Raw genomic sequence first — 15070 nt, forward strand, 5'->3', positions numbered from 1 at the left:
TTGTCTGTCAGACAGGACAAGGGAGCTAGCGCACACCCAGTCACCTCAGGCTTGCGGCTGAGGACTGCATCTAGGGGTGTTGAGGACCTGCCTTCTGCTCCTCAGGCCAGAGGCTCCAGTCAAGTCGTTTTCTCCTTCCAGCAACATCAGTGGCCAAGTTCAAGGTCAAAGGCGGCTGCCACACCAGGGCAGATGAGTAATGACTGGCACCCACTGATTGTGAAGTGCTTGAGAACAGCTCCAAATGCTTTTAGGCCCAACTATTTCAATTACTTTCCCATCATATCCATCAGTCCAACCACGCTCTTCCTTTCCACGCTGGAGGAGGGTGCTGTCAGAGCATGCATGTCAGTCTATGCTATGCTGTTGTGACAACATGTCAGAGTGTGGGGGCTTCCCAGAGGTCCACTGGCCCAAGTTCTAAAGGTTTAAGAGTGTGGAGTTGATATGTGAATGGTTCTGGTGAAAATCTCATAGATAGCATCAAGATACAGGCAAGCTTGGCATGGGGCACAGGCCTGTAATCCCAGTGCTTGGGATGCTGAAGATCACTACAAGTGTAAAGTCAGCCTGGGTTTACATAGTGAGCTCGAGGCTAGCCTGGGCTATAGAGTGAGACCCTGTCTCAGAAAAACACTCAAAATAAAATAAAAACCCAATTTAAAAAACACACACACTTACACACACACACACACACACACACACCACACCCTCACAGCTCTCCAAAACCAACCAACCAAAACCCAAACCAAATCAACCAACCATCTGGTCGACCAGCTAACCAACCAACTGGGGATATATAGAAGTTGCCTGCGAGTGTGAGGGAATGCACTCCCAAGGGAGAAAAAACTATTCCTGGTAAAGACCTAGTTACCTGTCCCCAGCCCCCAATGCCTCTAGGCTACAGACCACCTGTCACCACCATAGCCTGCTTCTAGAATGTGACCTTTTCGGGGTCAAGTCATGAGGCATAAAGCCCCTAAATGGGGCTATGAGTGAACTTCCTAGGGCAAGGGGTTCACTGAGAAACAGAGACTGAGGCTGGTAGAGTGGCCAGTAGATCCACATCATTTTTTTTTTTTTTCAAGACCGAGTTTATCTGTGTAGTTTTGGTGCCTGTCTTGGTGCCGCTCTGTAGCCCAGGCTGGCCTCGAACTCAGAGATCCACCTGCCTCTGCTTCCTGAGTGCTGGGGTTAAAGTCCTGTGCCACCACTGCCCATTTCTTTCTTTCTTTTTTCATCTCATCTTTTAAAAATCATTTATTCTCTTTTCTCCTTTGTTTCTGCCAGACTTGACTGTCTCTGAGCCAAGCAAACTCTTACACGACTCCATTCTTACACATTTATATAAAGTCTACTTTATAAAGCAGGAACCATATTGTACCCCACTAGCCCAAACCAGAGGAGTAATACACTAAAGATGATTCATGTAGAACACAAACTACAGTCATCCAATGCAGAAACATTCATGTCCCTTCTTTTCTACATCTAACTGCATGTTACCCTCCCAAGTTCCCCTCCAGCTTACTCCATTACTTCCCTGGCATGCATTGTTGATCATATTTCTAATTGGATGGGTAGAATTCAAACCCTTTAAAGCCGCTCTTCGAGGAAGCTGGTCTGGTCTTTATCATTTTGAGTCGTAGAGACTCTTAAGGAGTCTTTGGATACAAATGGTAGCTTGGGCTTTGCTAACAAGTGAAGAAAAGGAAGCACGGCATCTCTGGTGACCTCAGTAAAGGCACACTGAGCACCTGTTGTGTGGCCGGCTCTTGGTATAAGCAGAAGCCCTTCGTTGTAAACTCACTGTCTAGTCAATGTTTTCAGTTCTTGCATCCCTTAGCACCAATGTGAAATACTTTCCTCATCTACACACTCTTTACATTGGGCAAGAACCTCCTAGGAACATTTTAATTCAGTTATTTGCAACTCAAGGTGACTTTGCTTCCTAGAAGGCACTTGGCAGAGTCGAATCGGCGTGGGAAGGAACCACAGATCTCTTGAGTAGAGATAGAAGAATTCCAACATAGCCTACAGTGCACTTGGTGACTTCTTCCCACAATATTGTGTTCTCTGCTTCAGAATCTCCACAGTGTTTCATCTCAGAATCTCTGTTTTGATCCCTGTTTCCTCCCTGGGGTGGCACTGCCAACTATAACCCAACATCCATCCAGGAGAACAGGGATCCTGAAGGTTATTAGTCCCCTGCAGACTTATAGCTCCACCATTTGGTACCCATCTCTGCCAGTGCTCAGTGATGCTCTGTATTGATGTAGTTCACACACACACACACACACACACACACACACACACACACACACCTTTCAAGGTTCTCCCCTGGAGACTGATACTGAGCCAAGAGGCCTGACCTGAGCTGTTTTTATTGGAGCCATGGGCAGATTGCTGCAAAAAGAAAGAGCCTGAAGTCTAGAGCTTGGCTGTTTTTGAATCTGAGTGTTGCCTCCCAAAGCAGAATTAACCCTACAGACAGCTTCCCTAAGCGAGTGCCCTGTTGGCCAGATTTAGAATCCCCATGGCGGTTTTTTTTTTTTTTTTTTTTTTTTTGGTCTCCCTGCTCTGTCCCTAGGGTTTTGCCATGCTCATCAGGACTGGACACTATATTCCTTCTGCCCCTCTGTCTGAGAGCTGGCCACGTGAACTGAACAAGCACTACATGGGTTCTGCACACCAGAGAGCAGGTGGCCTTGCGCTGGCCTTCACTGGTAGGTGTGCTCATCAGGCTCTCACACCCCCGGTTAAATGCCTGGGAGAAGCAGTTCAAAAGGTGGACGGATTGCTTTGGGCTCGTGGTTTTATAGGTCTGACTGAGGCCACTGTCACTGGCTCTGTTGCCACAGGAAGTGAAAACAGAGCATGACAGTGGTGAGGAAAGTGGCCCAGTGGAGATGTTCACTCCAAGATGCCTGGGAAGAGGTGTGTGGGGGAGAGATAGCGAGAGGACTGGGGACAAGGTATAGTCTTCAAAGGCATGGCTGCAGTGGCCCGCTTCCCTCCGCTATACCTTACTTCTTCAAAGGTACCATCACTTCCCAAAGCAGCATCACCAGCCAGTGACCAAACCTTAACCATGCGAGCCTGGGGGCCATTTCCTATCCAAACCACGGCTGCGCTGGTTAGGTTTCCTTAATACACTTCAGTCACGTGTGTGTGTGTGTGTGTGTGTGTGTGTGTGTGTGTGTGTGTGTGTGTTGTTCTTAGGATTTTTGTCATGTCTGTGAACCTCTTAGACTCTTATTATTTTCCTTCTGATTCACTAAATTTATTTTATACATTTTTTGGAAAATGAATTTTTATTTGTTCATAGATAGAAATCAGTTTGCACAAAAGGAGATAACAGAAAAATAAGCATAACAGAAAAAATCTTTCTATTAAATTCTGGCTAAAGGCTGCTACTCCTTGAAGGGTCTAGGCATTGTATACATGTCTGTACCTGTATTCAGGAGGAAGACCCAGGAGGGTCAGAAGCTTAGGGCCATCCTTAGCTACACTGAGGCCAGCCTGGGATTCACAAGACCTCATCTTATTTAAAAAACATAAAGTCTCTAGCACAGAAAGGGCAATGGGATTAAACGTGGGGCAGGAGGCCTCCCCGAGATTCTGGAAAGGCAGTACCAGTGTTACTGGAGTTCCAGATCTCTGCTCTTGTCTATGTTTCTGGGTGATCCTTCTGGATGGTGCCAGTTAATCTTCTGTCTCTTTAGTTCCCAGGGAGCCAGGCATTTCAATCCCCCTTCAATGTGTACACAAGCACACAGCTGGTCAGGCAGTGAGAGCACTGGAGTATGCTGGTTAGCTCATCTGGCTCTCCACAGTGAGATTCTCCCGCCCTCTGGCTCAGGGTATATGCTGCAGCTAAAATTCTCTCACAGAAATGGCTGGGGTTGTGCTGAAGTTCTGGCCTGGCATGGGACCCTGGGTTCGAGCTCCAGCACCAAAACAAAATAATTAAAAAAACCCTAAAAATGTGCCTCAGTGGCAGCAACCAAACCCATACAGAAACCAGCCTTTAAGGGGCCTATACAATTCAAGCATACATTTCCACGGCCAAGCTGTCTCACGGCCACAGCAAAAAGCCATGTTTCTTCTCTGACTGCAGTGTCCAATTCTGTCTTTACATACTAAAAAAAAAAAAAAAAAAAAAAAAAAAAAAAAAAAAAAAAAAAAAAAAAAAATCAAACAAGGGAAAAGATAGATCCTAATCCTATTTTGCATTGAAGTCTCAGTTTTTTAAAGCTTTTTTTAAAAAATGGTAATTGAAAGAAAACTCCCTGCAGAATTGCTATGAAGTGTACTTCAAAAAGTAGATTCAAGATATAGATGATTTTAACTACAGCATTTCTAGAATAATAAAAATGAGTCCTAGGAGACTAGTGGGAAAATGTCTAACTTTCTTACTTAATAAGTCTGATTTGCCTTTCCTTAATAAGGGCTATGCTTTTTTTTTTTTTTTCCATGATGGCAGAGTTGAGGTCTGTGTGGTCTTTATCATTCCTAAAAAAAATTATCATGCAAAGTAGACTGTTGCCTCAATAGCCAGAAAATTAAGTAACTCTGGGAGTCTGTGAACAAGTGTTAAATGATGGTATTGCTCTTTCCTCCTAGGCCTTGTGCTCGCACCTCTCATGGCTGAATCAGAACGAGAAACGGAATATCTGAGTCAAAAACAAAACAGATTTAAAATTCTGAAATTAGAGGAAGCCATTTTCTGTGTTGAACTCTCCAAGAAAGAATCTGATTTTGGACTAGACTATCTTAGAAATGGAGCGTCAGGGATGAGCTATGAGTTCCCTTCCTGTGGTGCAGTGATATTGATGACCAGAAGAAATTGCCATGCTTCTCTGCTAGCCACATGGCTCTCTCTCTGAAACTCTAGGCACTCCATAAGGCCTATCTACAATGTCCTTTTCTGTTGGTAGCAAAAAATGAAATTTAAGCTTGTTGGTGGTGGCCCATACCTTTAATCCCAACACTCAGGAGGCAGGGATAGGTATATCTCTGTGAGTTTGAAGCCAACCTGGCCTACACAGCAAGTTTCAGGACAGCCAGGGCTGCACAGAGAAAGCCTGTCTCAACTGCTCCCCACCCCCAAGAAAAGAAAGAAAATTAAATTTAGGCCTAGTTTACAGGATGACAGTGTTGGGGGGAGATTAAATTATTTTTGCCCCAAAATACACTCCGAGTATTAATGGGTCACTGTGTAAACTTCTTATAAAAGGGGGCTCCAAGTTGTGCTAGGATGTTAGCAAGATTAGGATATTGTGTTTAGATAGTAGTGGTTAGGCCGTTTTGAAAGATTTGATGAAGAGTTTTACTAAATTGGCTTTTAAGATATACGGTTAATTCCACCAAATATACTGGACAAGGTTGGACAAACCCATTTACTCCTACGATAGCAACCTAATACCTAGAGGACATTTAGATGCTGGGGCACTTTGAATGTAATTGGCTCCCATAAGCTCACAGGGAGTGGTACAATTAATAGGAGATATGGCTTTGTTTGAGTAGGTATGGCCTTGTTGGAGGAAGTGTGTCACTGTGGGGGTGGGTTTTGAGGTCTCCTATGCTCAAGCTATGCTTCATGTAGACAACTCCTTTCTGTTGCCTGCAGATCAAGATGCCTGCAGATCAAGATGTAGAACTCTCAGCTCCTTCTCTAGCACCATGTCTGTCTGCATGCTGCCATGTCCTGCCATGATGATAGTGGACTAAACCTCTGAAACTGTGTAGTTACCCCAATTAAATGTTTTCCTTTATAAGTGTTGCATGGTCATGGTGTCTCTTCACAGCAGTAGAAACCTTCACTAAGACAGATGACCATTTATTACAACCCATGTATGCTCCATTTGATACTGATGGTAATGTCACCATACTGGTTAGACAGGGGTACATGGAGGAGTTGGAGATGGAGTCTTCTGGATTGTCAGTTGAGTGTTTTTTCTGGGTTAACCATCTAGGATATCAGTCTGCCTTATCAGCTGTACAAAGGCAAATTGCTCTAAAGCCATTATTCACCCATCCACCCATGTATCCTCTACCTATCTAAAATATTAATGGTTCTTTCTCTTTGGGCATTCTCTTAGGTCCTATGGATATGAGAGGGAAAGATGGTACCTGTGTCTTCAAGAAGCAGGCAGTTATGGAATACAATGCCTTCCTACAGTAAATCTGCTCAGATTCATATGGGACCTGGGAGAGTATGTGTGGGAAGCTGATGGGAATCAAGATGAATATACAGCCAATCTGACACCTGTGGTGTCTTGGAGCAAAGGAGTATCAGTCCTTCCTTTTCAAGATTATTGGCAGGGCCTAGAGAGATGATTGGGGGCTGGAGAAATGGCTCAACAGTTAAGAGCACTGACTGCTCTTCCAGAGGACCCAGGTTCAATTCCCAATACCCACATGGCAGCTCAGAGCTATCTGTAACTCCTGTTCCAGGAAATCTAATGCCGTCATATAGACATGCATGCAGAAAAACATCAATGTACACAAAATAAGAATAAATAAATTATTTAAAAAATATTGTTGGCTACTGTTCTTTTACCTTTGTGCTTAAACTTTAGAAGCAGCCTGTATCTGTGGAAGGCATAGGTGCTGTTCTTTTCCTGGAGGGAAGGCGCAATCCTCACTGTTCCACTCTTGGCTCTGGCCTTTGAGTCTTTTCTCTTTTTTCTTGTTAGTCTGACTAAAGGTTTTCTGGGTTGGTTGATCTCTTTGAATAACCAACCTTTGACTTCACTGATTTTCTCTGTTATTTTTTTAAGCTGGGATTCATTCATTTCCCCATAATCTTCATTCCTCTCTCATGCCGCTTTGGTCTGCTCTTTTTCTAGTTTCTCAAGATAGACCTTTAAGTCACCCATTTTTAGATATTCTTGTAAGATATAAAAAAAATTTATGTGTATGGGTACTTGCCTGCATGTACATATGTGTACCACATATGTGCCCAAGGAAGACAGAGGGTGTTGGATTCCTTGGAATTGCAGCCGGAATTGGAATTGGTTGTGGGTGCTGGGAACTGAGTCTGAATCCTTTGCAAGAGCTGGGCCATCTCTCCATCCCCGGGATCATTAAAAAATATTTTCATTCCTTATTTTAAGTCGTATTTCTTTATGGGTAGGCTTGAGCACATAGATATACAGGAGGTTGTCAGTCATCACATGGTGTTGTGAAGCAGAGCAAGAGAAGCGTCTGTAACTACTGAGTTGGCTTTCTCCAGCCCTACACCTTTTCAGAGCTGTTTATAACCACCAAGTTCCCTGTTAACAGTGTTAGCTCCACCCTGTAAGATTTTGTGGACTGTAGATGCGATTCATCTCTATTCATCTCCAAGTGTTTTCATATTTCCCTTGTGGTTTGTTTGCTGGCCATTGTTTAGTCCAGAGAGAGTTGATTTCTAAACATACATGGCTTGTTCAGGTCTGTTTTTGTTACTTATTTTTAATGGCATTTCATCAGAGTCAAAGAACAGTTTGTGTGTCATTTCCATTTTTTCAGAAGCTCTGAGATCCAATATAGGAGCTGGCACATGGTGTACCTTGGCGAATACTGCGTGTCTGGCAAATAGATGTCTGTCAAGGATAGCGGTTCAGAGTGTTCTCTGTGTCTCCTAACTCCTGGTTGATCTTCTGCTTAAATTCTTTTTACATAATGTATAGTGACATTATTATTAATTATTTAATAGTATAATCAATCAGCGACACTATTAATATCTATTAACTAGTAATAATTACTTCGTGACATTATTATTTAAGTAATTAAATAATAATAATAATAATAATATATTATTATTAGCTATCTTCAGATTTATTGAACATATTACAGAACAGATTCAAATGGTTCCACGTGGTATTTTGAAATTCATCCCAACTGTAGGCCGAGTGACCTGTAGATGGGAGCGGCTGTGAAGTCCAGAAGTTTCAGCATTTCCTTAGTGTCAGGATGTACCTCAGAGATCTCCTGACCCAGGGCCGAGGCCTCAGGAACATAATTATTCCTATATAATAATTAGCCTTCCTGTCTCTGCCCCTTTTGCAACTCCATAGAACTAGTACCCCAGGACCTCTCTGAATCTGCTTCACTGGCTGTGTGACGCCGCCTGCCAGCTTGTCACGGACCTTCTTGCCAGGGATCACAGCGCTCTCCATGCACACATGGCTATTGGTGTGGAAGGCCTTAACTGAGTGTGTATAGTACGTCTTGACGGTGATCCAGGCTGCCTTCTCTGCCTTCTTCACAGTGTTGGTGTGACTTCAAAGCCTTGGTGTATATGTGACTCATGTTGGCGGATCCTGGAGAAAGAGAAACATAGCTATTAATAATAATAATAATAATAATAATAATAATAATAATAATAATGTTGCCTGTTTTCTCTTCAATTTTGTCAGTTATTGCTTTATACATTTTAGGCTCTCTTTTTGGGCTCATACATGTTTATAGTTGGGTTTTCTTTCATTCTTATTACAAAGGTCCTCCTTGTGCTTACGGACTGCCTGCCTTAGTCTGTGAATGATGCTGTCACCTCTGGCAACCGTATCCTAATGCACAAACACATCCATGATCCTCAGCACTAGTGGCTTACTCCACAGCTTTCTGAACCAATCACTTAAGCTCTGTATATGACAGCATCCAGAACTTACTCTGAAGTTCATACCCCCAACAAGAGCCTCTGTCTTAAGTGTTTTCCCTTAGTGCTTGTGCCCAGTGACTTCTCTTAGCACCCCAGGCCAGATAACTGAAGCAATTTTAGGCTTTAGTTCTCCTAAACTAGCATTGTTTGTTCAAAACGAAGTATTGGAGAGAATCTCCTATAAAATGAGAGCCCTTACACAGCTTTAAATATATCCAACTTTGCTTTATCCAATAAGCAATTTTAGGGAAAAATAACCTATTATTCAAGCATATGTGGTCTCCAGCTGAATACACAGTTTTTATTCTACATCATAAAATTTCAGCTAGCACATACCATGGCATGTATACTCCTCTGGCTTCCTGGTCTTTTGAACCTGCCCAGCCCAGGGCCCTAGATCTGACCAGTGAAGTCTTGATGAGCAGCTCATGGGGCCCAGTTAGATATGGTAGCTCGTGGCTTGGCACCTGAGGGACATTGGCTGGGTTTGCTGTTCTTTCCTCCATTAGGTAACCACCAGGGGCTCCTCAGAAGCAAGAGGAGCATAGTTCCGTTCTTCATAAGATTCACTGTTTTCCAGACATCAAGGATGTTGGGTCATTTGGGATGGCGTCATCATCCTGGGCCTATTGATATGGGTCACTGGCTCTGTACCATTTAGAAGCATTTTCAGAGATATGTTTTTAGAAGAAGAACCCATTTTTATAACCAGATTTCACACACACACACACACACACACACACACACACACACACACACACACCACCTGATGTTCACACACACACACACACACACACACACACACACACACACACACACACACGGCACCTGATGTTCTCCCTGGAGTCTGGAATCCTAGGAGTGACAGGGACCAAGTTATTCTCTCAGCACAAAGCTAATGAATGCATTCATGTGGAAATGTGGCTGGGACCAAGGATACAAGCTTGTTTTTCCTTTAATGTGCGCATCCAAACGTGACCAAGAAAGGTACATTTTGGAAAGCCAGACTGTCTGGCTTTAAAACCCTTGAAAGTGAGAGTTCTGGCAGCACTGGCAGCTGTGTGCTGCGTTCAGACTTCCTAGCTGCTGTCTCTTGGTCTCTTCCTACTTTTCTTCTACTTCAGTGTGTATCACTGTCTGCTTTTAGGAGACTGAATGAAGAATAAACATGTTTGACCTTGACTCAAAAAACAAAACAAAACTCAGAAAAGCCGGATGGTGGTGGCACACGCCTTTAATCCCAGCACTTGGGAGGCAGAGGCAGGAGGATCTCAGTGAGTTCGAGGCCAGCCTGGTCTACAGAGTGAGTTCCAGAACAGCCAGGCCTACACAGAGAAACCCTGTCTTGAAAAAACAAAAAAACAAACAAACAAAACACCCCTCAGAAAATTCAAAGAGACCTGATGCTTGTGAGCTGGAGGCTGTGACTTGGCAGAGGATGCAGGCTCAGTATGTGTGATGCCATAAGATAACCCCAGCCCTAACGTAAATCATCTGGGTTCAGATCTGTGTTTGAAGAGCAGTCTACCTGACAAAGACCTCCAGAGAAACAGCAGGCTGCTTTAGGAAGCCACGGGCTTCCAGGTTCTGGAGATGCTGCAACTCAACCTTGACAACCATTCATCATCATCCTCGTCTCTGGGGCCCAGAACCACACGGATGAGAACTCAAAGCATCTCCAGTGGCCAAGCAGATGGCAGCCCTGAATGAATGGCGCTGTGTAGACTCAAGGAAGAATCCAAGTGTCCAACTTTGAGGAGGCTGCAGCTGGGTGCTGTCACCCTGTGGGACAGTAGCCTTCACAAGTTGTCCTAGCTGTCATGAGGACTGGACCTCAGCTTTGGACAAGATGGGCCTGGTCTCACGGAGCGTCCACTTAGTTAGTTTGTAGAATGTGGACAGTAAACAAGGAAGCAGACCTAGCCATACATCATAGACCGAGATGGTTCTGGGAAGGAAGGACACAGAGAGGCTCCTATGGAGCCAGCGCTCAGCTCCCTCCATTTCTAGGACCATTTTGGTGGGAAGCCATGGCCCCTCCTGGGTCTTGGTCTCCTAACAATTCTGGGAAAGCCATTCTATGGTTCTATGACTCAGCCATGGGAAAGGTTTGACAGTTTGGCTGCCCAGAAACTGATGACAGCCAGGGCCTTTGAGGTTCAGCTAGCTAGCAAGTCAAAACAAACAGCCCTAAGCTCTGAATGCCACTCTTTCCACAGGGGACCTGACTCCTGGAACAGCAGGACTCTCGTTTGCTTTGGGTTCTCTGCTCAGCTTAGTCTCCATCAATTGGGCCAAAGGTTATAGCATTGAGTTTTTGGTGGATAAGAGTTGCAGTAAAACAACAACAACAACAAAAGCACTGAACTGTGTTGGCACCCAAATTTCCTCTAAAGGTGACATATCACATGGATTCTAAATGGTCTTATAACAAAAATCCTGGAGCCAGATGTTGGGGTAAATGCTGAAAGGTCAGGAAATAAGGAACAAGCCGCTAGAGAAACTTCTCACCACTACCGAATTCTCAGACCCAATGGAAGGTGAGATCCTGTCTCTGTGAATCTTCTGACTGAATACCTCTGAGTCCTCAGCCGGAAAGCCTCTAGTTCCTGTCTCCTCTGACCTTATATGCCTTTCTCCGCCCACGCATTCCACTTCCTTCCTAGTGCTGGGATGAATTGCGTGTATGCTTTCCAAATACTGGGACTAAAGGTGTGAGATCTCAAGTGCTGGGATTAAAGGCATGTATGCTTCCTAAGCATTAATGCTGTCATTAAAGGTGTGTGCCACCACTGCCTGGCTCTGTTTCTCTCCTACACTGAATCAATCTCATGTAGTCCAGGGTGGTTTTGAACTCACAGAGATCCAGAGGGATCTCTGCCTCCTGAGTGCTAGGATTAAAGGTGTGTGCCACCACTGTCTGGCTTCTATGTTTAATCTAGTGGCTAGTTTTGTCCTCTGATCTCCAGGCAAATATTACTAGGGTACAACAAATTATCCCCACAGAAATGTTCTGTGGTTAGGTTAGGATTAGAGCTCTTTATCTGGCCCTGGATTTGTGGGGAGGGTAGAGTTCATCCTAAACAGGTGGTTGGTTTGGCCTACAGTTTTTTTTTAGCCAACCTTTAAAAATGTGAGGTTTGACCTTAAAAAAAAAAAAAATCCAGATTTTCGGTATTGCTTGGAAAAGCTGCAGATCCATTGTCAAAGGCCGGCTTCCTACAGGGTACCCTCACCTGGCATCACGAAGCAGCCGCTTCCTCTGAACTTCCACCTCAGTTCATCCGTGTGTCTGTCCAGCACAGTGCACTCGCTGCAGCCACCTGCTCTGCCACGGGAGCTGTTTGAGTTTTTGGACACGCTGTTTAATCACCAGCCCTTGACAACCCTGTCACACGAGTAATCTGAAAAGCAAAGGTAGCGGGGAACCTTGAACTCTCAAAGCTGAAAAGACATTTAAAGAACCACCCCCACCCTTGTCCAAATCAAAGCCCAAGAGGACACAAGCCCAAGGTCATGTACTTTTGATGACATTGGTGACAAGCTGCTCATAGATGGATGTCCCATTGCAGCCATTACATCAAGTTGAGTCCAAAGCAACCTAAGAAAGCATTCCTGTATCCTGAAGATGTTTCCATATCAAATGCATTGGAAGGCGAGAAAGAAAGTGATACAGAAGTCTGTGTTCTCTCTCAGGCCTATGTGCCTTTTATCAACCTTAAAAACTGGGTGCAAATACTGACCCTTCCACCCTGAGCACCGTCTTGTTGATTGGTGCTTTGCAATGAGTCTAAAATGTCAACAACGACCTTCATCTCTTTGGTACAAGAGTCCGGGTGGGGATGGCATGGGAAGAAATGCTCTCTTCTCTCCTCAGGCGCTGAGAAGGAGGAAGCTCCTGAGATTTGGTGAAAACATGGACTGTTCTTTGCTCACCCAGAGTCTCCTTTGACTCTGGAGTCTGGAACGTCATGGTTCCACTTTGGCTTCTGGGTCAAGAAAATGGTCAATATGCTGCCATGGTAAAGCCTCAGGTGCTGGGGACTTGGTGTAACCCCAGGATGCTGACATATGCTGCCCCATTAACAGCTCCGACAGAGTCGGGATCTGCTCAGTCACTTCAGACAGTCACTGTCTAATGTCTCATTCTGTTCTTAAACAACCTTGTGAATGGGGAAACTGTTACTGCCCACAGCTGACAGATGAGGAAACTGAGGCCCCAAGAAGCTAAGTGTTTTATTCAGTGCCTCTCAACCAGACAGGCCAAAGCTGTGTGCATTGTTCCCAGGGACACCTCACTACTATATTACTTCAAGTCAGGTATTGAAGCAAAATGCACCCACATTCTGGCAGGGCATCCCATTTCCTAACAAGTTAGAGCTATGCTGCTCAATATAGTACTCACCAGCCACATGAGGGTACTTAAACTTAAAATCATTAAACTTACTGAAATTAAAAATCTAGATCTTAGCCATGCTGTATACATTCCATAAGCTCCAAAGCCCCACAGTACTAAATCCCAAAGTATATTTTGGGCACTGAAGATACAGAACACTAGAACTTTCCACAGAAATTGTATGAGAAAGCACTGTAGCAGATGAAGAACCAGAGAGTCAAAGAGACTTAGAAAACACACAGTGAGACCCAGGTTTTGAGACGCACACTGCTTAGATGTCACATCTAAGTTCCCTCCCTGGCTTCCCGTTCCTGCTCCCAGCACGACTATTTATTGTTTGCAACCAGACCCCCACATCTGCCCATGGCAGGCAGCTTATCTTTGGTTTCATTTGTGCTCTATCTGTGTTCTGTGCTCTGCGGGTTGGTGCGTGAGACGTGGCTATCAGGACCTGCACACTCACTCGGCCTTGTAAGAACCTTAAACAGAGACACGACAAAGAGTACAGTCCTTGAACTACAGGTAACAGCTGCAGACACTTGGGCAGCTTGTGCAGACTTGGACCTGAGTGGGATCACTTGTAAAGGGATATTTGACCTCAGAGGGTCTGGACACGTCTGCTTGAAGGTGCTAGCCAAACACTCCACAGCCACAATTATGGTCACCACCTTGCTCTAAATATGTGTCACTGCCCTGGAGGGATGCTCCTCAAGGGTGTGCTTCCTGTGCACCTCCTGGCCATTGCTGTATCCTTCAGGCTAGCTCCCATTGATGGTAAGTTCTAGAAGAAAACAGTGATGGGGTTAGTCTCAGAAAAAGGTGATATATATATATATATATATATATATATATATATATATACACACACACACACACACACGCTTTATGGTTTATGAATCTGTCCCCCTTCTTTGAGTAATTTTTTTTTTTTTTAATGTGGGATCTCACTATGTATGTAGTCCTGATTGATGTGGAACTCATTGTGTAGATCAGGGTGATCTTGAACTCTACCGAATACCGGTATTAAAAGTGTATACCACATGACTGCCTTGGAGGAAAATCCAAGACTTTCATGGATACCTGACACTGTGAGAGAACGGAGCACCAAATAGTCTGCATATTCCTATGAAGAAGTTTGATCTATAGGTTAAACATGGTGAAGAGTAACTAGTAAGACAGGACAGCTGTAACAATGCACGATAATCCAAGCTATGCGAATGTGCTCTCCACCCACCCCACCCCCTTACTGTGTACTGCAGACATCCTTCTTCTGCCCAATAGGACACCCACACGATGAAATGACACAGACTTATGCTCCATGTAAGGGCCACTTGAATACAAGTGCTGAGATGTCCTCATAGTGGATGCAATGAGCCAGCTGACTGTGTGGCTAGCCAACAGGTAGTAGATACAGCAAGGATAACTGGTCCGAGGATGATTTGTGACCAGCAGGCAGGAGCAAGATTTTGTCATACTACTCAGAAAGGCATGCAACTTAAAACCTGAGAGACTTTTCTTTCTAGAATTTTCCATCTGAAATTTGATCATGGGTAACCATGATGGAACCATGATAGCAAAAGTGACACACAGAGGAGCGTGGTCTAGTTCTGTTTCCCATCAGAAGCACACATTTCTAGGAGCAAGTGCCTCTGTCGTGCCGGTCCGGATGCTGCTTGTACATCCAGCAACGGGAAATTGGCTACCTAAGGACAATGCTTTGCAGCTTGGACCTCCTTGCCACAGCCAGAAAGGGTCCTGAGCTTCATGCCACTCAGCCATCTGAATCTCTTGGCCTTTGCAGAAACAGGGCAGTGCAAAGTGTGTCTCCAGCTAGCTTTGGGAAGTTTCATGACTATCACTGGGGGTGGGGAGAGGTGGAAAATGAGCCGAGAGAATCTGGCTATTAAACACATTACCTGTATTTATGGTCCTCGTGCCCCAAGGCCTGGGATAAATCGGAGAAGGAAAAACATTCTGCTCCGGCTCTCAGTGACCCCTGAAGGAAACCCCCCATGGAGTCATTTAGG

This window comes from Peromyscus leucopus, chromosome 5 (genome assembly GCF_004664715.2).
Source record: "Peromyscus leucopus breed LL Stock chromosome 5, UCI_PerLeu_2.1, whole genome shotgun sequence".
In the NCBI taxonomy this organism is placed as follows: Eukaryota; Metazoa; Chordata; class Mammalia; order Rodentia; family Cricetidae; genus Peromyscus; species Peromyscus leucopus.